Below are 22654 nucleotides of genomic sequence, written 5' to 3'. Positions count from 1 at the left end.
GTCACAGGTCATCTATAAGTATGACCAAGATTGTCCCGTACTAAATCTCTGAAATGGTGTAGGGTTTCCTGCCTAAGCAGGGGTTGGACTAGAAGACCTCCAAGGTCCTTCCAACTCTGATATTATTATTATTATTATCTTATACACGCTTGACAAAAATAAATAAAAATAAATTTATAAAATAACAAATCTTGTCACAAGAGTCACCCATCGTTCATGAATGACTCTCGAAAACTGCTTCACCTCTGGGCAAGAGCAATCCTGAGTTTGTCGTTTTCCATTTTTAGCTGTGCATCACCGGGACCTCCATGGGGGGTTTTTTCCTCATCCGTTCCATTCACACTGGATGTTCGAGTAGAACACGGAGTTTCACGGCCCGATTCCTGCATGAAATGATTTTAAGAGGACAAGGGGAAAAAAAAAACCATTGTAACCAAAGCATTCGTTTTCTTGACATGTTAAACCATGTTGCGAAACGCACAATAACACTCCTATCATTTTGGGAGTGAGCCAATCAATGCTCATCCTCAAGATTTTTTTTTAAAAAAATATTTTATTAGTTTTAAAAACAAAAACAATGGACATTGCTCAACATCTCTGGTTTCTAACATTTGCATCAAATTCAAGTTAATAAGTAATATATTCCTCTAATTATATACAAATTTACACATCTCCTACTTCATTATATATCAAGTATACAATATATTACTTCCTAAACAGTTATACACATATTCAATAAACTTATATTACACTCACAATTTCAATATATATTGATGTATACATTTCCAGACATTCATTATCCCTTGTTTTTGGCATTCTTCCTCTTGTCTAAACAGTCATAAAATTTACTCCAGACTTCATAGTACCTTGATTTGCTTTTGTCTTTGAGTTCTAAGGTTTAAGTCTGTCCATTTCTGCACAGTTATAAATTTTACATATTACTTCTTCTGAGGCTCACTCTCAAGATTGACACTCTCCTGCTATTCTGGAAAAATCTGCAGCTTTCAATTTGAATATTTCACGTACGTTAAATAAATTTTTAAACTCTCCATTATTAAATTTATATGCTGCCCATTTTACTGTCACTCTGGACGGCTTTCAGCACCGTAAAAGCACATATGGATCAATGAAAAAATTGCAAATATTCAACAGTAAGAATTAAAAGCATTAATAATTTAATGCTTAAAAGTTTTATTAAATTTTAATTGGGGTTATTTATGAATTTTAGGGTTTTAAATTGTTTTAAATTTCGGCCATTTATGTAATATGCTTGGTTTTAAGTTTCCGTTTTAATGTGTATATTGTGGGGTTTTTATTATTTGGCTGTACACCGCCCTGAGTCCTTCGGGAGAAGGGCGGTATAAAAATCTAATAAAATAAAATAAAAATAATAAAATAAAAATAATGAACGCAAAATCTTATAAAAAAGGACCAAAGCATTAATGAGGTGAATCTTCTCCTGATCTGCTAACCCCCTCCAGAGTAGATGACCTCATGGGGGCCCAGGTCCAGTTGGCAGAGCCAGGATTTCAGGCATTTTCAGAAGATCCAGAGGGTAGGGGCAGATGTCGCCTTCAAAGAATTTTTTTTTTTTTGCATTTACAGGTTTCTTAATTGAATCCCCCCACCAAGCATTCAAAATCAATACAATATGTTCAAAAAATAGTCTTGTCAATGCAAACTGAATCCCTTAGCAAAATCACAGATTGCATTCATGCCAACACAGTACTCAAGAAAAAAGAGTGACAGTTTTTTTAAAAATCGTAGTATATAAAGCAGAGACATCACCCTGCCAACAAAAGTGTGTATAGTCAAGACGATGGTTTTCCCAGTTGCAATGGATGGCTGTGAAAGTTGGTCCATAAGGAAAGCTGAGCCAGCTTAACCCAATTCTTATGGACCAAGAATTGAAGACTTTGAACTCTGGTGCTGGAGAAGACTCCTGAGAGTCCCATGGACTGCAAGGCGAACAAACAAGTCAGTCCTAGAGGAGATCAACCCTGACTGCTCTTTAGAAGGCCAGATCCTGAAGAGGAAACTCAAATACTTTGGCCACCTAATGAGAAGGAAGGGCTCACTGGAGAAGAGCCTAATGCTGGGAAAGATTGAGGGCAAAAGAAGAAGGGGACGACAGAGAACGAGGTGGCTGGATGGAGTCACTGAAGCAGTCGGCGTGAGCTTCAATGGACTCCAGGGGATGGTAGACGACAGGAAGGCCTGGAGGAACGTTGTCCATGGGGTCACAATGGGTCGGACATGACTTTGCGACTTTAATCCAAGAAGGATTAAAACAGTTCAATATGATCCCTTCTTCGTAATCAAAAGGATCTTTTTCCTATGATTTTTAACACACCAATAAAGCAGAACATTTGTAGCTCAGGGTTGAAATGAGGGGTCCTTGGTGCTCTCTGAGCTTGCTCTTTTTTCTTGCAGACATTTTATCACCCAACTAGGAAACACCATCAGTGCTAGTAAGGAGCGCAGTTTGCGGTCACGCCTTACTACCACTGATGATGTTACCTAGTTTGGCTAAAGAAATGTCTGCAAGAAGACGAGCAAGCCCAGAGAGCACCAAGGACCTGTGAATTTTACATAAGTTGTAACATCGCTTTCAGTTCTGTCAACCAGAAGTCAAAGATTGCATTCACAAAACAGAGCAGTAAATCACAATTTGCTGATGAAACAACAGCTTAGCCCAATGATTCAACTCAGCCAATCTACAGGAAAATGTTTTTTTTTTTCCCTCAGCCGATGCTTTATTTTAAATTCATTTCAAGATCTTATTGTTTCAAGATAATTTTAAGAATTAATACAACTGAGCGGGTCCAGAGGTATTTCACAAGAAGAGTCCTCCACTCCTCTGCTATCAATAGAATCCCTTATGCCACCAGGCTCAAAATTTTGGGCTTGGACAACCTAGAACTATGCCTCCTAGGGTCCAACCTAAGAGTAGTACACAAAATTTTCTGCTACAAGGTCCTACCTTGTCAATGACTACTTCAGCTTCAACCTCAATAATACATGAGCAAACAATAGATACAAACACAAGGTAAACCGCTTCAAATAGGATTGCAGAAAATACGACTTCAGCAACCGAGTGGTCAACGCCTGGAATGCTCTACCTGACTCCATTGTTACATCCTCAAACCCCCACAGCTTCAACCTTAGACTGTCTACTGTTGACCTCACCCCATTCCTAAGAGGTCCGTCAAGGGGGTGTGCATAAGCGCACCAATGTGCCTACCCTCCCTGTCCTACTGTCCCCATTCATTCGTACTCATTTCCTGTGTTCATGTCCACATTTATACTTATACCTGTTTTCTCGTACATTTATTTATTTATTTATTTATTTATTTTGTCACAACATCATACAAAAAGATTATATAGTATATAAACATATATATGAGTAAATGTTAGGAGGTATAAGCATATATATATATAGGAAGAAGAAAAGTAAAACAATAGGACAGGAACAGTAGGCACGTTTGTGCGCTTATGCACGCCCCTTATGGTCCTCTTAGGAATGGGGTGAGGTCCATAGTTGAAAGTTTTTGGTTAAAGCTTTCAGGATTATGGGAAGAGACCACAGAGTCAGGTAAAGTATTCCAAGCACTGATGATTCTGTTACAGAAGTCATATTTTCTGCAATCTAGATTAAAGCGGTTAACATTAAGTTTAAATCTATTGGTTGCCCTTGTATTATTGCAATTAAAGCTGAAGTAGTCTTTGACAGGAAGGACATTACAATAGATGATTCTGTGAGTTAAACTTAGGTCTTGTCGAAGGCGACGGAGTTTCAAGTACATGTTTGACAAACTAACTAACTAAATAAATAAATCTTAAAGCTTCCTGTCAAAAACTTGCCTTTTTCCCTTTTGCAAGCTTGACTTGACCAATCGGTCCTTCCCCCGTCCTTTAATAGTGAACAGATCATGACTTACTTGCGAATGGTTACTGGAAGTTTCCATTTTTTCTTGCGACCGGTCTCTGGCCAGTCGAGCGGCTTCTTTCACCTCCTGGAACTTCTCAGCAAACTAAATGAGAACACAAAGATCAAAATATTGTCTTAATCTTTGGATTCCAGATTTATGAAAGTGGGGAAATGCATTTTACGTTGGATAATGTCTTGGTCTCATAGGCTGCTGATCGCGAACTGTAGTAAACTTAGCCATACCCAGACATAAGACTTTGGTAGACATATTAGCTTGCTCCAATTCAGAATTCAATCTCCATGAATATTAAAGAGTAGGGGAAAAAAGAGAAATACTCAGCCATTGGAAAAAGGTAGATAAATGCACTTTCTAATCTAATTATTTTAATATAGCGTTTGCTGGCTCTTTAAGAATCCACCCAACAAGCTCATCCATCGTTCAGTTTTTGCTTTGCTTGCGGCTTGCAAACCATGGTTTATGGTTTATTATATGCAGAAACACGAGTAGTTATTTAGCAAATGCTGATTTCTCCCATCCCTACCCTGAAAATCTATAAACCATGCTGTTCATTACCACCTACTCTTATTTTCTTGTTGGTTTTTGGCATGTGGTAAGGAGCAACACTGCCCCCCCTCCCCACATGTGAAGGAAAACAGCACCTTTGGTTCTGACGTGCTGCAGAATATTGGGGTTTTTTGCCATAAGGTTTTATACCAATAAGTACAGGGTTGCTGAATGATAAAATCTGGATGCAAACAAGCGCCAAACCAGTGGTGGGATTCAGCCGGTTCGCACCTATTTGGGAGACCAGTTGTTAACTTTCTAAGCAGTTCAGAGAACCGGTTGTTGGAAGAAATCTTATTTTGTTTTTTTCCACTTTACAGGACTAATCCTGTAAGGAAGGCAGGAAGGAACATTCTGGTGGTGTTTCCAGCCTAATCTTTACTGTCTTGCCTACAGAAACTGCCTCTCTGCTTAACTCTTATTACATTGTAACAGCTAAGGCAAAGTGCCCATCGACGTGAGTGACGTTGAGTTGGCCATGCCCACACGGTCACATGACCACCAAGCCACACCTACCCAGCTAGTCATTAGGGCAGAGAACCAGTTGTTAAAATTATTTGAATCCCACCACTGTGCCAAACCATTTGAATGCAAAATCCAATATCACATCTCCAGCTGTATTCTAATGGATACCAGTAGATCTCTGCTTTGCCACAAGGCTGGATAATTCTAATTTTAAGAATATTAGGTAAAAGGTAAAGGTTCCCCTTGCATATATGTGCTAGTCATTCCCGACTCTGGGGGCAGTGCTCATCACCGTTTCAAAGCCGAAGAGCCAGCGCTGTCCAAAAATGTCTCCGTGGTCATGTGGCTGGCACGTCTAAATGCCAAAGGTGCACGGAACCCTGTTACCTTCCCACCTATAAAGGTGGTCCCTATTTTTCTACTTGCATTTTTTACGTGCTTTCGAACTGCTAGGTTGGCAGAAGCTGGGACAAGGAACGGGAGCTCACCCCGTTATGCGGCACTAGGGATTCGAACCGCTGAGCTGCCGACCTTTGGGTCAACAAGCTCAGCGTCTTAGCCACTGAGCCACTGCATCTCACTAAGAATATTAAGAGAGGCAAAAAGAGGTGTGAAGTACATTGCTGAATTGAAATGGACGATTCTTAAAAGAGGAGAAGAAGGAAAGAAAGGGAAAGGTGAGGGGGAGGGGGGGAGGAGAAGGGGAAGGAGAAGGAGTCATAACATAACATAACATAATAACAGAGTTGGAAGGGACCTTGGAGGTAATTGTTAATATAATATATAATATAATATAATAATATAATATAATATAATAACAGAGTTGGAAGGGACCTTGGAGGCCTTCTAGTCCAACCCCCTGCCCAGGCAGGAAACCCTAAACCATCTCAGTCAGATGGTTATCCAATATTTTCTTAAAAATTTCCAGTGTTGGAGCATTCACTACTTCTGCAGGCAAGTCGTTCCACTTATTAATTGTTCTAACTGTCAGGAAATTTCTCCTTAGTTCTAAGTTGCTTCTTTCCTTGATCAGTTTCCACCCATTGCTTCTTGTTCTACCCTCAGGTGCTCTCTGAGTTTTCTTGTTTTCTTGCAAATGTTTCATTACCCAAACTAGATAACATCATCAGTGAAGGAGAAGGAAAAAGAGAAGGAAAAGAAAGAAGAGCAAGAGAGACATGAACATGAAAATGAAGGGAGGGAGGAGGAAACAGAGGAAGGAAAGGAAAGGAAGAAAGAAGAGGAAGAGAAGAAGATGGAAGAGATGAGACTGAAAATGAATTGCGAGGAAGAAAAAGAAAGGAGGAGGAGAAAGAAGACGGAGAAGGTAGAAAGAGAGAAGAGATGAAGGTAAAAATAAAAATAAAGGGAAGGAAGAAAGAGAGAAGGAGGATGAAGAAGGAAAGGGACAGGAAGAGGGAAGAGATGAAGCTGAAAATAAAGAGGAAGGAGAGGAAACGGAGGAAGGAGAGGAAGAAGAAGAATGAGGAGGAAGAAGAAGTGGAAGAAATGAAGATGAAAATGAAAAGGAGGAAAAGGAGGAAGGGGAAGGAAAACTACATAGAACAAATACAAAGAAAGCCATATTATTGTAATGCTCTCTACATGGGGCTCCCCTTGAAGTGCACTCGGAGGCTACAGTTAGTCCAGAATGCAGCTGCGCGGGTGATAGAAGGAGCTCCGCGTAGCTCCCATATAACACCGCTCCTGCGCAGACTGCACTGGCTACCTGTGGCCTTTCGAGTGCACTTTAAGGTGTTGGTTACTACCTTTAAAGCGCTCCATGGCTTAGGGCCTGGGTACTTACGGGACCGCCTGCTGTTACCACATGCCTCCCACCGACCCGTACGCTCTCACAGAGAGGGACTTCTCAGGGTGCCGTCCGCCAAGCAATGTCGGCTGGCGGCCCCCAGGGGAAGGTCCTTCTCTGTGGGGGCTCCCACCCTCTGGAACGAACTTCCCCTGGGTTTACGCCAAATACCTGACCTTTGGACATTCCGTGCGAACTGAAGACACATCTTTTATTCGAGGGCTGGCTTAAATTGATTTTAACAAATTTTTAATTCTTAGAAATTAATTTTAAATGGAGTTTTTTAGCTTATTATATATTTTACTTCTCAGGCCAATTTTAAAATAAGTTTTTTAACTGCATTTTAAATTTGTATATTATACCGTCTGTTTTATTCTTGCCTGTACACCCTGAGTCCTTCGGGAGAAGGGCGGTATAGAAATCAAATAAATAAATAAATAAAATAAATAAATAAATAAATAAATAAATAAATAAATAAATAAATAAATAAATAAATAAATAAATAAATATTTAATCCACTGCCCATCATTTAATGATCACTCACACACCAACCTACAATTAACGTCGGAGGGAGGGAAGGAAGGGCAATAAAAGAGCAGATAAAATGCAGAAAGGAAATCAAAACGATGTGTTTGTTTCAGCTGCAGTGCAAATGTGCATTATCATTATTTGTTCCCCCTCCCTTTGGTTGTGGCCCCCTTCCACCCCTCCAATTTTCCACCAAAGCATCCTCTTATTGGCTATAACACGGCAGAGTGAAAATGGGAATATAAATATTCATTTGCAAGCAAGAGTTATAAATCCTGACTGTGAATATAATTTGTCAGTTAGCCTTATAGTAACCCTGTGGCTGAGATCACATTTAAAACTTAGATTTGTGTAATCCATCACCAAAAGTTAATGCTCGATTTGAGGAGGGAAAAAAGGCAACGGATATCCTATTTTTCCGCCACCATTATCTCTGCAAAAACCGACTGAAATGGATGCTGCGTCATGGCGGTCCTCTTTGCTCCTTTCAATATAATTAAAATTAAATGAAACGAGTTCATTAAGGATTTCACTTTCCTATGTTTGATCATTTTCCTTCTGGGTCATCTTAAATGTTCATCGGGTGGTGACTTTTGACAACTGTGGGAAGACACGTTTTGTGACCCATAAACAGCCACGGATCTGTGGCTTACTTTTGAAGTATCTTACAGCAATCTTCCTCCCCAAAAAAATTTTCTCCAGATCTTTAAGGAGATTCTTGTTAGGAATTTGAGAAATAGTTTCAACATCTCAAGAGGTTCTCAAGTTCCAACTTCTGGCTTCTAATAAATCATTACATGTTTCCTTTAGATAACCTCTCATTTGCCTTATTGCAAGTCTTAAAATCCAGATTTTCTTTAAAACGTCATTTTATTTATTTATTTTATTTTTATTTATTTATTATCATTTGTCTGAAGCGCTGTAGGGTTTCCTGCCTAAGCAGGGGGTTGGACTAGAACAGGGGTCTCCAACCTTGATAACTTTAAACCGGGAGGATTTCAATTCCCCAGCGAATTATACAGTCATTCTTAATCGTAATCTTCTTCTGCCTGGACCTTGTTTGCCTTCAGTCTTTCCTTGGAGGATTAAGTGAAGGATCCTGTATTTTTCCGGATGTTGCATCACATGTCTGAAATATTCTAACACAGGAAAAGACCTGAATATGCCACTCAAAATTGCTTCTGGGCTTTGGGACTTCCAGATGTTTGGAATGACCCAGAGCAGGGTCTTCTGGAAACTATTAAGCAGTGGTGGGATTCAAATAATTTAACAACTGGTTCTCTGCTCTAATGACCGGCTGGGTGGGTGTAGCCAGGGGATGTGACAGGAAACACTCGGCCTCCTGCACCCCCCCCCCCGAGAGCAAAAACGGGCTGCGGGGGTGGGGGTGGATGCGCTGCCTACCCCTGTGCCCCATTTTGGGCCTAGTAGGCCTCCCTGCACTTACCTGGGAGCCAAAATGGGCTGTGTGGGGACTCCTGGAAGGGGCGGGGCAGGAAACTACCAGTTCGCCCGAACAGGCCCGAACCGGCTGAATCCCACCACTGCTATTACCCAATTGCCATGCTTCTCTTTTTGGAAGGAGGGAAACAATTAAATATGTCATAGCTTTAATGTTTAATGAGATCAAAACAAGAAGTGTACATGTGAATGAAGTCAACTACAGTTAACGGACAAACCAGCCTCTCCCATCATAGCTGAAGGTGGAGAAATGTTGCCTGGGGAACAATATACATTCGCCACAAAATGAATCCCCTGTTCCTAATGAGAAGAAAAACAAGGAAGAAGGAAGTCTGGGGCACACAAGGTTAGAGTCACACACGGAAACTCCATAAAGGTTTGGTTTGTGCAACAACCAGACCTTCCTTCCCGCTTAAGGAGGGGAGGTTACAGCTGAACTGGCAGGCAATGTGGCCTCCGCTCTAATATCTCATAGCCTTTCAAACTTTCAGGGTTGAGAAGGGCATGATTAACGGGGAATTCTTAGAATGCTCAAGGGCATTTCATCCAGAGAGCCAATGCAATCTCAGGCTGTTAATGGCTGAATGCTTTGCATTTTTTACAGGACCTATTTGCTCTGTGTCAAGATAAGTGCCTCTTTTAGAGCGGGGGACAAGCACTATGATTATTTGCCCTGAGTTTTGTCTCAAGGCAGAAAGAAAAGCAGCAAACTGATGCTTACCAAGCAATTACTTGGCTCTTGTTACAGCAATCTTTCTTTTACATCTTTTGTCAACACTCAAAAAGGCTACAGTCACACAATACACTTTACTTTCTATAGCATGTCCTTGTCCACACCTGCTTAAATACCAAAGAGAAGGTTAGACACGTCTCTTCGCTTGCCAATTTACCTGACACTTGTTGCCTTATCCCAATCCCACAGATAATGGTTAATGTCAATTCTCATTGGTTTCAGCGCACCATCTTTAAACCAGAGGTGGTATTCAGAAGGTTCTGACCAGTTCTGGAGAACCGGTAGCGTAAATTTTGAGTAGTTCGAAAAACCGGTAAATACCATCTCTGACTGGCCCTGCCCCATCTATAATAATAATAATAATAATAATAATAATAATAATAATAATAATAATAATAATAATAATAATAATAACAACAACAACAACAACAACAACAACAACAACAACAACAATAATAATAATTTAATTTGTATACCGCCCTTCTCCCGAAGGACTCAGGGTGGTTTACAGCCAGATAAAAATAGCATATATAAATACAATACAATAAAATCAGAATTAAAAAACTTATTCAGATTGGCTGATAATTCAAATATAAAATATATAACAACATAAAACCCCATTAAAATTCTAATAAAACCCATTTTATGCCAGTCCCGCGGGGAAGAATAGATACGTCTTCAGCTCGCGGCGGAAGGTCCGGAGGTCAGGAGCATTCTCTGCCTCCTGAGTCCCCAGCTGATTGGGAGGAAATGGGGATTTTGCTGTAACTTTCCCCTGGAGTGGGGAGTGAATGGAGATTTTACACTATCCTCCCCCTGCCACGTCCACCAAGCTATGCCCACCAAGCCATGCCATGCCATGCCCACCAAGCCACACCCACAGAACCGGTAGTAAAAAAAATTGAATCCCACCACTGCTTTAAATGATGACAGGTCAAGCTAAGCCATGAGATTTTTGTTGTTGTTGTTGATGATGCAGTTGTAGTTTTGAGATGTTCAGCTTTGTGTGGTATCTGAGCCCAGCCAATTATGCAAAACATACGGGGGGGGGGGGGGGAAGCATGGCTAAAAACAGATTATCCAGCGACAATGTCTCAGTCCAATGTATTTCACAATGGCTTTCAAGGAGACAAACCTCACCAAGGAAGTATCTGAGTTCCTGGAAGAAAGATGGACTATGGAACTAACTAAAAGAATGAATCAACTAATTATCTCCTTCCATTGATGAGTAAGACTACTTGATACCATGTTTCCCCGAAAATAAGACCGGGTCTTATATTAATTTTTGCTCCAAAAGACGAATTAGGGCTTCTTTTCTGGTCAGGTCTTATTTTGGGGGAAATACGGTACTAAACGCACCCATCTGGCTGACAATCTTAACAGGGGCTTATTTTGGGGGGCAGGGTTTATATTACGAGGATCCTAAAAAAATCATGCTAGGACTTATTTTCTGGTTGGGTCTTATTTTCGGGGAAACAGGGTAGTTTTCTCTTGATAGTGACTGAAGGGAGAAGAATTAAAAAAGCAGCTCTACTCCAATGAATCTGTCTTGGGATGAACTAGAGCAGGGGTGTCAAACTCAAGGCCCGGGGGGCAGATCCGGCCCTCGGGGTGCTTAGATCTGGTCCGCGGGGCCGCCCTGGAAACAGCTAAAGACCAGCTACCTTTGCCAGCAAAAACAGAGCTTGGGATTGCCGTGCGTGACCCTCCCGAGCTTTGTTTTCACTGGCAGAGGGTTGCAGGAGGCAACCAAAAACCGTCGCAGTCAAAAACGGAGCTCGGGAGCCCATTTTTGCTGGCAGAGCACTCGGGCCACCACAGGTGCCCCCGACACGAGTGACATTGATCTGGCCACGCCCACCCTGTCGTCCCCCCCAAACACAATCCTGATGCAACCCTCAATGAAATTGAGTTTGACACCCCTGGACTAGAGAAGTAAAGAGCCTCACATACAGTGAATTTGCAGGGGCAGATTATCCCAAAGCAGGGATGGAGCATCAGGCATCCCCAAAATAATTAAAATAGAAAAAAAGATCATTAGCACCACCCACAAGCCACTTCCCACCAACTAATTATAGGAAATTAAATCAACTTCCCAGGGAGAAATTGCTTGTTAATTAAGGGGGAAAAAATGGAAGACGTTCCAATTGATCAGTAAGACGCCCACTGGAGCCATATGCCCGTTCTTTTAATTTGGTGAGATTATTGCAGAGTTTACCAAACAGAAATTAAACCAAAAAAAAAAAACCCCACACACCCTGACAACAACCACCGCCCCCAAACGCATACGAAAGTAAACTCCAATTTACCTACCTTTGTCAGCTGCTGTTCAGAAGAAAAACCCAGGCCAAAGACGGTGTTGGCTCTGCTATCAGCCCACTGGCCAAACTTCTGGGACGTTTTTGTGAAAGTCATGTTAGGTGTGATGGTGCTATTTATAATCACCTGAAAAGGAAGACACACAACATACAAAGAGCATGTCATTAGAATGAGATCGTTGGGCCTGCATGCTATCACCGGAGCAAATATGTAAATATTCAAATGAATTTTGAACACGACTCTTGATTGAGGCAGTGTGATTTTTCAAATCCTGAATTACAAAGATGAAAATTCTCAGCATCCAGCTGGACCACAAATTCACAGCCTGTTCTGTCCCCCTCGCCTCAGTCCGAGCGATGACTTAATTAGCCGGCACTATCAGCTCTGGCAGCAAACTAGCGAGCGTATACCAAGTGTCTCTGTTATCTCTCTTGATGAGTCAACCAGGAACAAACAGTACTTCAGCTGTAGTTAAGCAGTTGATTTGCTTGCTACGAAGAGGTATAGCAGCCCTTGCTGCTTTTATATTCGGTGGGGTGTGGCTCCATGACTCAGCACTTCCTAGGCCTGCCCCACCCCTGCTTCTGTTGTTCCCGCCTCTCCTGCCTATGAAACCTAGGGTCCAGCCAGGCCTGATTGCCATCAGCCGGGTCTGGAGGTGTGGCCTGGGGACGGAGGCCTCGTTATCTCCTCCACCTGGTCTGCCTCTGGCTGCTGGAGCTGAGCCAGGGAAGCTGATGCTCCCGAGGTAAGTCCTGATGGTCCTTCCCCTTCACTTTCCAAGTCACTTTCTGGCAGGGGGGCCGGCTCGGGGGTACAGATGGTACCTACTCCCCCACATCCATCCCCCAGTGCCAACAGAAGTGGTTAAGCTGCCAGTCCCTCAAGAGAAGACAGTAAGAAAGGAAAAAACAAAATAATATTCTATTGCAATGGCCCCTTAACTGCTAACTAAAAATAGATGATTACTCCATGGGTTTCAGTGTTCATATTGCGGGGGGGTGGGGGTTGTCCAGTGGTGAACCAGTAGTGATAAAAGCTACCAGTTCAGGTGAACCAGTAATAAAAAAAAAAAACTACCGGTTACTCCGATATTTCTGACGATCAGCTGTGTCGCGCTATTTAAAATCGCTAGAAAGCAGGAAATCCTGCTTTCTAAGTGAATCTAAATTGTGCAGCAAGGGGAGTTGTACATTTAAGTTCATTTCATTTGTTCATAGGACAAGAAGCAAAGGGTGGAAACTAATCAAGGAGAGAAGCAACTTAGAACTAAGGAGAAATTTCCTGACAGTTAGAACAATTAATCAGTGGAACAACTTGCCTCCAAAAGTTGTGAATGGTCCAACACTGGAAGTTTTTAAGAAGATGTTGGATAACCATTGGTCTGAAGTGGTGGGGCCGGAAGTTGGCAAATGGGTCATTTTCGGCCTCCGGAGGACCTCCAGGGGCGGGGGAGGCCATTTTTGCCCTCCTCAGGCTCCAGAGCCTCTCTAGGAGCCTTGGGGAGAGCAAAACATGAGCCTTCCGGTCCCACCGGAAGTCAGCAAATGGGCAGTTTCCGGCCTCCAGAGGGCCTCCGGGGCAGGTGGGGAAGGCCATTTTCGCCCTTCCCAGGCTCCTAGAGAAACTCTGGAGCCGAGGGAGAGCCAAAAAAGGGGCCTACGAGGCCCACCATACCATCACATAGCAAAAGTGGGGGGACTGTGGGGGGTCACACATACATGTGTGGGGGTGCAGGGCGCATAGAATTATGGGTGTGGCTACGCGCTTGTGTGATCCCCCCGCACTCCCCCCACTTTTGGCACACGATGGCAAAAAAGTTAGCCATCACTGCTACATAAAAATCCGGACAAATGGCTGTTCAATTTCTTCTTGAAAATCTCCAGTGACGGAGCACCCACAACTTCTGGAGGCAAGTTGTTCCACTGGTTAATTGTTTTCCCTGTCAGGAAATTTCTCCTCAGTTCTAGATTGGCTCTCTCTCTTTTATGTGGTTCAAACTAAGCAGAAATTAAGGCAAAGAACAGGGACTCAGTTTGAACTTGAGAGATATCCAATCCTGTCCATCAGACATTGAAAAGAGCTTTGTCTGTTGTTATGAACCTAATAAGAAAAAAAAACCAAACCTGTTTTAAGGGAATAGTATGTAAACTCATCGGGAGGAGGACATGCCATGGCTATGGGAAGCACATCCACCTAGCTTGAGCTAACTCCCTCTACTTCAACTAATTCTCTATTAACCAGCTCCATTCTCTATTTTAAACTACACACCTTTTAGCACAAGTCTTTAGCACAAGTCACTCCGAGAAGGATTGGCTGCCGTAAGGCATTCTACAAGTATGCCAAGAAATTGCACATAATTCTCTTTAATACACCTCCCATGTTGCCAACAGATGTGCAAAGCCTGAGTCGGAACCAATATTCCAGAAAGACATCAAAATTAAGTATATTGCATACCGCAGCTGCTATAATAATTTCTGTACTTCTCCTGATGTGTTTCAAATGACTGCAGAATTGGATGTTTTTCAGTTTTACTGAAAACAAAGGCAATTGCTTTGTGGCAGTTTGGATTCTACAGGTATATGCTTCTTTGGGTGTGTGTGTGTGTGTGTGTGTGTGTGTGTGTGTGTGTGTGTGTGTGTTTGTAAAGCCTCGCAGCATTTTTAACATTGTGGCATTTTCTTTTCTTTTTTTTTTTCCAGAAATTAGGTTTTTAATCTCGTCTTCTTCTTTTTTTCAGTCCCCATCAAAGGAGACTAAAATCATTTAAATGGTGAATAAAATGCAATAAAATTTCATTTATACAATGAAATTTAAATCGAATGATCCAAAATGGAGGGAAGAGCAGTGTGGAATCGCGGGTGTTTGTATGTAGGTCTTTGGTTATTCGGGTTTTCTCCCGCGTAAAATTGGAAGTGTCTTGGCGACGTTTCGACGAAGTCTCATTCGTCATCTTCAGGCTTCAGCTTCGTGCTTCTGGGAGCAATGTGTGATTGCAGCTGTTTCTTCCTTTTTAACTGCTAGTGGGGGTTTGAACTGATTGGGTGGGAGCTTGGCTGTGCTCTGATTGGATGGGGGTTTTTTGTGCTCTGATTGGCTGGGGGTGTGTCCTGTTTGGGTGGGAGCTTGGTTGTGCTCAGATTAGTCTGAGTTGCAGGGGGATTTGAGCTGGTGAGCTGCACTGCTGCTGTTTGGCTTCGTGTTCGTGGTCGTGCTACATCTTCATAGTGGGTGTCAGTCTGCTGCATGTATGGATTGGAGGGGTTTGAAATGGCTAATGTTGCAGCTGCGGTCTGGCTTCTGGTCCTTGGTCGTGCTTCCTGATCAGTGTGGGTTTGGGTCTGCTTTCTGGGTGGATGTGGTGGTGACATCCTGTGTGGACCTCGTGAGTGTGGGTCTGGTGTCATTCCTCGTGTTAGGGACTCATTTATCAATAAGGGCGGGTTTCCAAATGGCTGGTAGGCGGAAGGTATCATCTCGTTTGTTCATGCTGTGTGGGCGTTTTTCTATCTCGATGGCTTCTCTGATTATTCTGTTGTTAAAGTGTTCAGTTTTGGCGATAGTTCTGGTCTTTTTAAAGTCAATATCGTGTCCTGTGGCTTTAAGGTGTTGGACCAGGGAAGAAGTTGGTTCCTCTTTTTTGACTGAGTTCTTGTGTTCTTCAATGCGTGCACTTATTCTTCTGTTGGTTTGTCCGATGTATGTGGTGGGGCAGGCGGTGCATGGGATTTCATATACTCCTTGATTTTCTAACTCAATTTTGTCTTTGGGGTTTCTTAGGATGGTGGATATTTTTTGGTTTGTGCAGAATGCTGTCTTGATGTTATGTTTGTGGAGGATCTTGCTGCAATCACACATTGCTCCCAGAAGCACGAAGCTGAAGCCTGAAGATGGAGACTTGCGTCACAAGACACTTCAATTGGAGAAAACCCGAATAACCAAAGACCTACATATATATACATATACAGGTCTTTGGTTGTTTTTTCCGTGGAAGTGTCTTGGCGACGTTCGACGAAGTCTCATTCGTCATCTTCAGGCTTCAGCTTCAGGCTTGTGATCGCAGCTGTTTCTTCCTTTTAACTGCTAGTGGGGGTTTGAACTGATTGGGTGGGAGCTTGGCTGTGCTCTGATAGGATGGGGTTTTTTCTGTGCTCTGATTGGCTGGGGGTGTGTCCTGTGTTGGTGGGGGCTTGGTTGTGCTCAGTCTAGTCTGTGCTGCAGGGGGATTTGAGCTGGTGAGCTGCATAGCTGTTGTTTGGCTTTGTGGTCGTGCTACATCTTCATAGTGGGTGTCAGTCTGCTGCATGAATGGATTGGAGGGGTTTGAAATGGCTAATGTTGCAGCTGCGGTCTGGCTTCTGGTCCTTGGTCGTGCTTCATGATCAGTGTGGGTTTGGGTCTGCTTTCTGGGTGGATGTGCGGTGGTGACATCCTGTGTGGACCTTGTGAGTGTGGGTCTGGTGTCATTCCTCGTGTTAGGGACTCGTTTGTCACGAGGAATGACACCAGACCCACACTCAATATATATATATATATATATATACATATACATATACATATATATATACATATACATATATATATATATATATATATATATATGAATGTATGTATGTATTTGTTTTCTGAGGTTTTCACGGGTGTTTGTATATAGGTCTTTGGTTGTTCGGGTTTTCTCCCGTGTAAAATTGGAAGTGTCTTGGCGACGTTTCGACGAAGTCTCATTCGTCATCTTCAGGCTTCAGCTTCGTGCTTCTGGGAGCAATGTGTGATCGCAGCTGTTTCTTCCTTTTAACTGCTAGTGGGGGTTTGAACTGATTGGGTGGGAGCTTGGCTGTGCTCTGATTGGATGGGGGTTTTTCTGTGCTCTGATTGGCTGGGGGTGTGTCCTGTCACCATCATATCCACCATCCAGCTCATCCAGCATCATCCAGCGTGCTGCAGGGGGATTTCAAACCCCCACTAGCAGTTAAAAGGAAGAAACAGCTGCGATCACACATTGCTCCCAGAAGCACGAAGCTGAAGCCTGAAGATGACGAATGAGACTTCGTCGAAACGTCGGTTTTCACGGGTGTTTGTATGTAGGTCTTTGGTTGTTCGGGTTTTCTCCCGTGTAAAATTTTTACACGGGAGAAATTCATAAGATATTCATAAGATATATAAATTCAGATTTGGCCTGTTTCATTTGAAACCTGCTTAACCAGTGTGTATTTTTCTGTGTGCGTGAAACAGAGAGAGATAAAATCAAGGTTTTAAGTTGTTAAGAATCCTAGGAACCATCTACATATATGGAGAAGGTCAGTGATAGTAAAGGTTATTCTACAGCAATTCTTCTCAAACTTAGCAATTTTAAGATGTGTGGACTTCAACACCCAGAATTCCCCAGCCAGCATGTTCTAGAATTTAGAAGACAAACCCTATGCAGATATAAAATATCTGTCCCATTTAATGCAGAGAAATTTCACAGAAAATGTCCACCATACTTGCCTGTGGAGATTCTCAATCATCCAGGTCATGGTCATCTCAAAGGTGCTTTTTCTAAAGGTCAGCTGGACCTTAAAAAAAAATTCACCTCTCATCCACGAAACTTCTCCAGTTCATAAGAACTGAAAAAGCTTCTTGGATGAGAAGCGAAACATTTTCAAAGAAAAAATAGCAAGACAGTCCATCTGCCTTTTGGAAAAAGCACCTTTGGGTCTACCATACTTCTAAATAATAAACTTAAGAACCGTGGTGGTGCAGTGGTTAGAATGCAGTATTGCAGGCTAATTCTGCTGACTGCCAGGAGTTCAATCCTGACCAGTTCAAGCAATAGCAATAGCACTTATATATTATAAGTGTTTTACAGCTTATATACCGCTTCACAGTGCTTTACAACCCTCTCTAAGTGGTTTACAGAGTCAGCCTCTTGCCCCCAACAACCTGGGTGCTCATTTTACCCACCTCGGAAGGATGGAAGGCTGAGTCAACCTTGACCCTGGTGAGATTCGAACTGCTGGCAGCCAGTGATCAGCAGAAGTAGCCTGCAGTACATCTAACTTCTGTGCCACCGCAGCTCAAGGTTGACTCGGCCTTCTGAGGTTGGTAAAATGAGGACCCATATTGTTGGGGGCAATAGGCTGACTCTGTAAACCACTTAGAGAGGGCTGCAAAGCACTATAAAGCAGTATATAAGTCTAAGTGCTATAGCTATTGCAATTTTTCCTTATTTAATACTCTAGAAAATATTCTCCAGGTTGCCAAACTAATGCCTAGCACTGAAGGCAGAAACACCTCCCATGCTTGCTGACGGTTGTGTGAAATTCCAGATTGGCTAATATATTATCCATATGAGTATACAAAATAATGCCATATTTTTATTCATTGCCAAAGGAAGACACCAATCGATCTTTTTTTTTAAAAGTGAACAGCAAAAGAGGCATTTCCAACAAACCCACGTTATACTCAGCGAAGTAGAACTCTTCCTCTCCTACCTATTCTGGGGCTTAATACAGCTGATAAATGACAGAAGAGTTCAGGTTAAGACTTTATTGGATTTTCACATCCCTTTCCCGTTTCCCAGATGTATTGCCAGATATTGCTCTGGAAGTTCCTGGCACAGCAGAGTTCCAATTATCAAGGAAAGATTTAGCAAGATTTGTTCCGCTTTTGATATCTGGGTATCTTCTTACAAAGGGGGGTTTCGGTCCGAAAGCCCATTATCACAATGAGTATAATGTGGTTTTGGATTTCCTAATCCCTAGCCAGGTGATTAAATTGCGGGTGAACTGAAAATCATTTATCAATGTAGATCAGGGGTGTCAAACTTGATTTCATTGAGGGATGCATCAGGGTTGTGTTTGACCTCAGGGGGCCGGGGTGGGTGTGGCCAGGGTGGACGTGGCCAGACGTCACTCATATCGTGGGTGCCTGTGGTGGCCCGAGTGCTCTGCCAGTGTAGCCCTCCTGAGCTCTGTTTTTGCTGGCAGAGGCCCCACGGCCCGGCTCTTTACTGTTCCCAGGGTGGTCCTGTGGGCCAGATCTAAGCACTCCGTGGGCCGAATCTGGGCCCCGAGCCTTGAGTTTGACCCCCTCATGCCTTCCTACTGAGCTATGGTGGTGCAGCGGTTAGAGTGCAGTACTGCAGGCTACTTCTGCTGACTGCCGGCTGACTGCAATTTGGCAGTTCAAATCTCACCAGGCTCAAGGTTGACTCAGCCTCCCATCCTTCCGAGGTGGGTAAAATGAGGACCTAGATTGTTGGGGGCCGATAGGCTGGCTCTGTAAACTGCTTAGAGAGGGCTGTAAAACACTGTGAAGCGGTATATAAGTCTAAGTGCTATTGCTATTGCTACTTTGAGTGCTTAAGAAGGACCATGTTACCTGAAATGAAAGAATATATAATTTCACAGAGGATAACTAACGTATCATTTGAGGAAACAGCTCAAGTATCAGTTAAAAGCTAAATCAGCCAGAAATTTGCACGAAAGGCCAAAATTCCTCCTGAATAAAATACCTTTTGTGTTTCATAAAAGAAGTACAAGCAAAAAATGTAATTAGCTAGGCAAACCTTGGCAGTGAGTCCCAAATCCTGGGAACAGCCACTGGAAAATATAAGTTGTCCCAATTCAAATTGCACCTCCAGCTATTCTCCCATGAGGTGACCTTTGCTTTGGTAAGGACCTATTTTTAGTATGATGACCTGTAATATGTATAAAACTCCATCCCTCTTTGCAGATTTGTGGGTCATCTATGCAAACACTCCAAATGGTTGTACAAATAACAATTATTATTATTATTATTATTAGTGAAGAATCAGCAGTGAGAAGATTGCTGAGAGCATTATCGAAGTTACACTTGAAATGAATATACAAGTAGTATCGGCAGCAATTGGAAAATGAAAGACAAATACCAATTTCCACAACTCTGCTAAAACATAAGAAAAAGAAATAACAGTGACTATACTGCAGGTTCCGCTTAGTAGAAGATCTTGTATTTACAGCATAAGATCCGTAATACAAGACCAACGAATACGAAGATTGAAATATGGCAGAAAGAAGGAACAGATTAAAAATTCAAAGATAAACAAAATGAAAAATGAGAGAGAGGTAATTACAGTGGATCAATGTGAAGGACTATGAGAAAAAGATCAATAAAGCTGCACTCTAAGGAAGCCTTGGTACCAAATGTTTTACAGGGAGTTTATAACTCTGGCTATGAATGTTAAGTTAAACAAAGCGTATAATAACAATTGCTGGAAACGCCATAAGAAAGATGGAATGTTTTATCATGCCCCCCTCCCCCCCCAAAAAAGTTAGTTTTGGAAAGAAATACAATACAAACTCCAAAAATACTTCTACAAATAAATTTTAAACTGAATGTTAATTCGATTGGGAGCAAGCTTAGAGTGCCCAATTCTTTTTAAGGAAGCAATATTAGGAATTTGGACACAAGGAATTCTATGTTCCAACACTGGAACACTGGAACACTGCTCCAACACTGGAAATTTTTAAGAAAATGTTGGATAGCCATTTGTCTGAAATGGTGTAGGGTTTCCTGCCTCGGCAGGGGGTTGGACTAGAAGACCTCCAGGGTCCCTTCCAACTCTGTTGTTATGTTATATGTTATGTTATGTTCAGACCATATTGACTGCTGCATGCAAGGCAAACTATTGTCATTGACACAATTTTTTCCAATACTACTAAGCGAGGAACTAATAGCAATAGCAATAGCACTTAGACTTATATACCGCTTTACAGTATTTTACAGCCCTCTCTGAGCAGTTTACAGAGTCAGCATATTTGCCCACAACAATCTGGGTCCCCATTTTACCAACCTCGGAAGGATAGAAGGCTGAGTCAACCTTTAGCCGATCAGGATCGAACTTTCTGGCTGTGGGCAGAGTTAGACTGCAATACTGCATTCTAACCACTGCACCAACACGGCTTCCTTCCTTCCTTCCTTCCTTCCTTCCTTCCTTCCTTCCTTCCTTCCTTCCTTCCTTCCTTCCTTCCTTCCTTCCTTCCTTCGCAATAGCACTTAGACATATACTGCTTCACAGTGCTTTTACAGCCCTCTCTAAGTGGTTTAGAGTCAGCATCTTGCCCCCAACAATCTGGGTCCTCATTTTACCCACCTCGGAAGGATGGAAGGCTGAGTCAACCTGGTGAAATTTGAACTGCCAAATTGCAGTCAGCCGGCAGTCAGCAGAAGCAGCCTGCAGTACTGCACTCTAACCACTGCACCATCTCGGCTCAGTAGGAAGGCATGATTTTACCGACCTTGGAAGGATGGAAGGCTGAGTCAAACTCGAGTCAGAATTGAACTGCTGGCTATGGGCAGTGAGTTAACCTACAGCACTGCATTCTAACCACTGCGCCACCATGGCTAAGCAACCCACATTAATGGTCAAGGTGTCCAGCTTTCCTGAATCAACCACATATTCATCTGGAGAAAGCGGGGGAAGGAAGTCAAGTTAGCAGGTGGCTAACCAACAACATCTGCTGATTCTTCCCGAATGCCATCTTAAGACTGCAACTAAATATAGCGACTCAAAACTCTAGCCAGCTTCCCACCCACGCCAACATGCTTAATATCTGACTTGAAGAATCGGATCTGGAGATGTTGGAGATTTTGTTCTCTTGCTTCACGGAATTTGGATTGGTTCCAATGAAGTGCCCAGCCATTAAGCTTGGAGATCAAGTCACGTTCTTGTTCACCTAGTCAAGCCGTAATGACAGACGTCTGTCCTGTGTCCCACCCCAAAGAACGGTCTACATATAAGCAATCACAGAAGCTGCAGGAAAGGAGAAAGTGTTCCCAGCTTGCTCAATCCTTTGAAATCTAACTAATACACAGAAGTTCGCATTTGTTTTTCCTGGCATCCTTCTGTGAAACGGAGGGAAGGCAAAAGAAAGGTGGAATTTACCAATGACTTTTCTTCTTTGAGAGAGACGTTGACAGTGGCCTGGCACCAAACCAACAAGGATGCATCTGTTTGGCCAGATTTCAACACCTGCTTGGTTAGAACATATACTCAATGCTTCATTGAGATCCCGCAGTTTGGGCTGAGAAAACGCAAGGCTGCGGTCCAGGGGTGGGCTTCAAAAATTTTAGCAAGAGGTTCTCTGCCTGGTTGCTGGGTGGGCATGGCCATGGTGGGCGTGGCCTAGTCGGCCTCTTGCACCACCGGGATGGGGCGCTTTTGCCCTCCCCGGGTTCCAGAGGCTTTCCTTGAGCCTCCAGGAGAGTGAAAACTGCCTCTCCAGGCTCTGGAGGCCAGAAACGGGCCCATTTCAGGCCTTCTCGAACTTCCGGTAGGCCTGTTTTTCACCCTCCCCCAGCCTCCACATGTGCCCTGCACTTAGCTATATCCAAAACAGGCCACGTAGGGACTCCTGGGAGGGGAGGGGTTGGCGGGGCCAGCCAGGAGTGGGATTTGGGGGTTCTCAGAACTGCACAGAATCTTAGCTAGAGGTTCTCCCAAACCCCTGCGAACCCCTAGCAGCTCACCCCGTTGCAGTCAAAAGATTCCCATTTCCCAGAAGAGAAACTGATGAGGTTTTTCTCTCTGCCACCCATTTTTATTTGTGTTATTGTTTTGGTTTCTTTGGATGAGGGCACCCTTCTGCACTGCAGCCAGCCATCATGGGGATTTTTCTAAAATCGCTTCTGAGGCTTAAGCAGAACTTAAAGGGCATGCTTGGAAAAGCTTTCTGTTGTATCCATGTGTTTAACAAATTTAAAGGTAAAAGTAAAGGTTCTCCTCATAGATATGTGCTAGTCGTTCCCGACTCTAGGGGGTGGTGCTCATCTCTGTTTCAAAGCCAAAGAGCCACCGCTGTCTGAAGACATCTCCATGGT

General features: G+C 42.9%; 1 pseudogene; it reads right to left on the bottom strand.

The window, feature by feature from the left end:
- Nucleotides 1-203: 203 nt before the first annotated feature.
- LOC131187280 (homer protein homolog 2-like) lies at nt 204-21477 on the bottom strand (annotated as a pseudogene).
- Nucleotides 21478-22654: the final 1177 nt, after the last annotated feature.

The sequence above is a fragment of the Ahaetulla prasina genome, unplaced genomic scaffold, assembly GCF_028640845.1.
Source record: "Ahaetulla prasina isolate Xishuangbanna unplaced genomic scaffold, ASM2864084v1 Contig16, whole genome shotgun sequence".
Lineage (NCBI taxonomy): Eukaryota > Metazoa > Chordata > Lepidosauria > Squamata > Colubridae > Ahaetulla > Ahaetulla prasina.
Note: the sequence above shows the minus strand (reverse complement) of the source record. Positions and strands in the feature narration are given on the sequence as shown.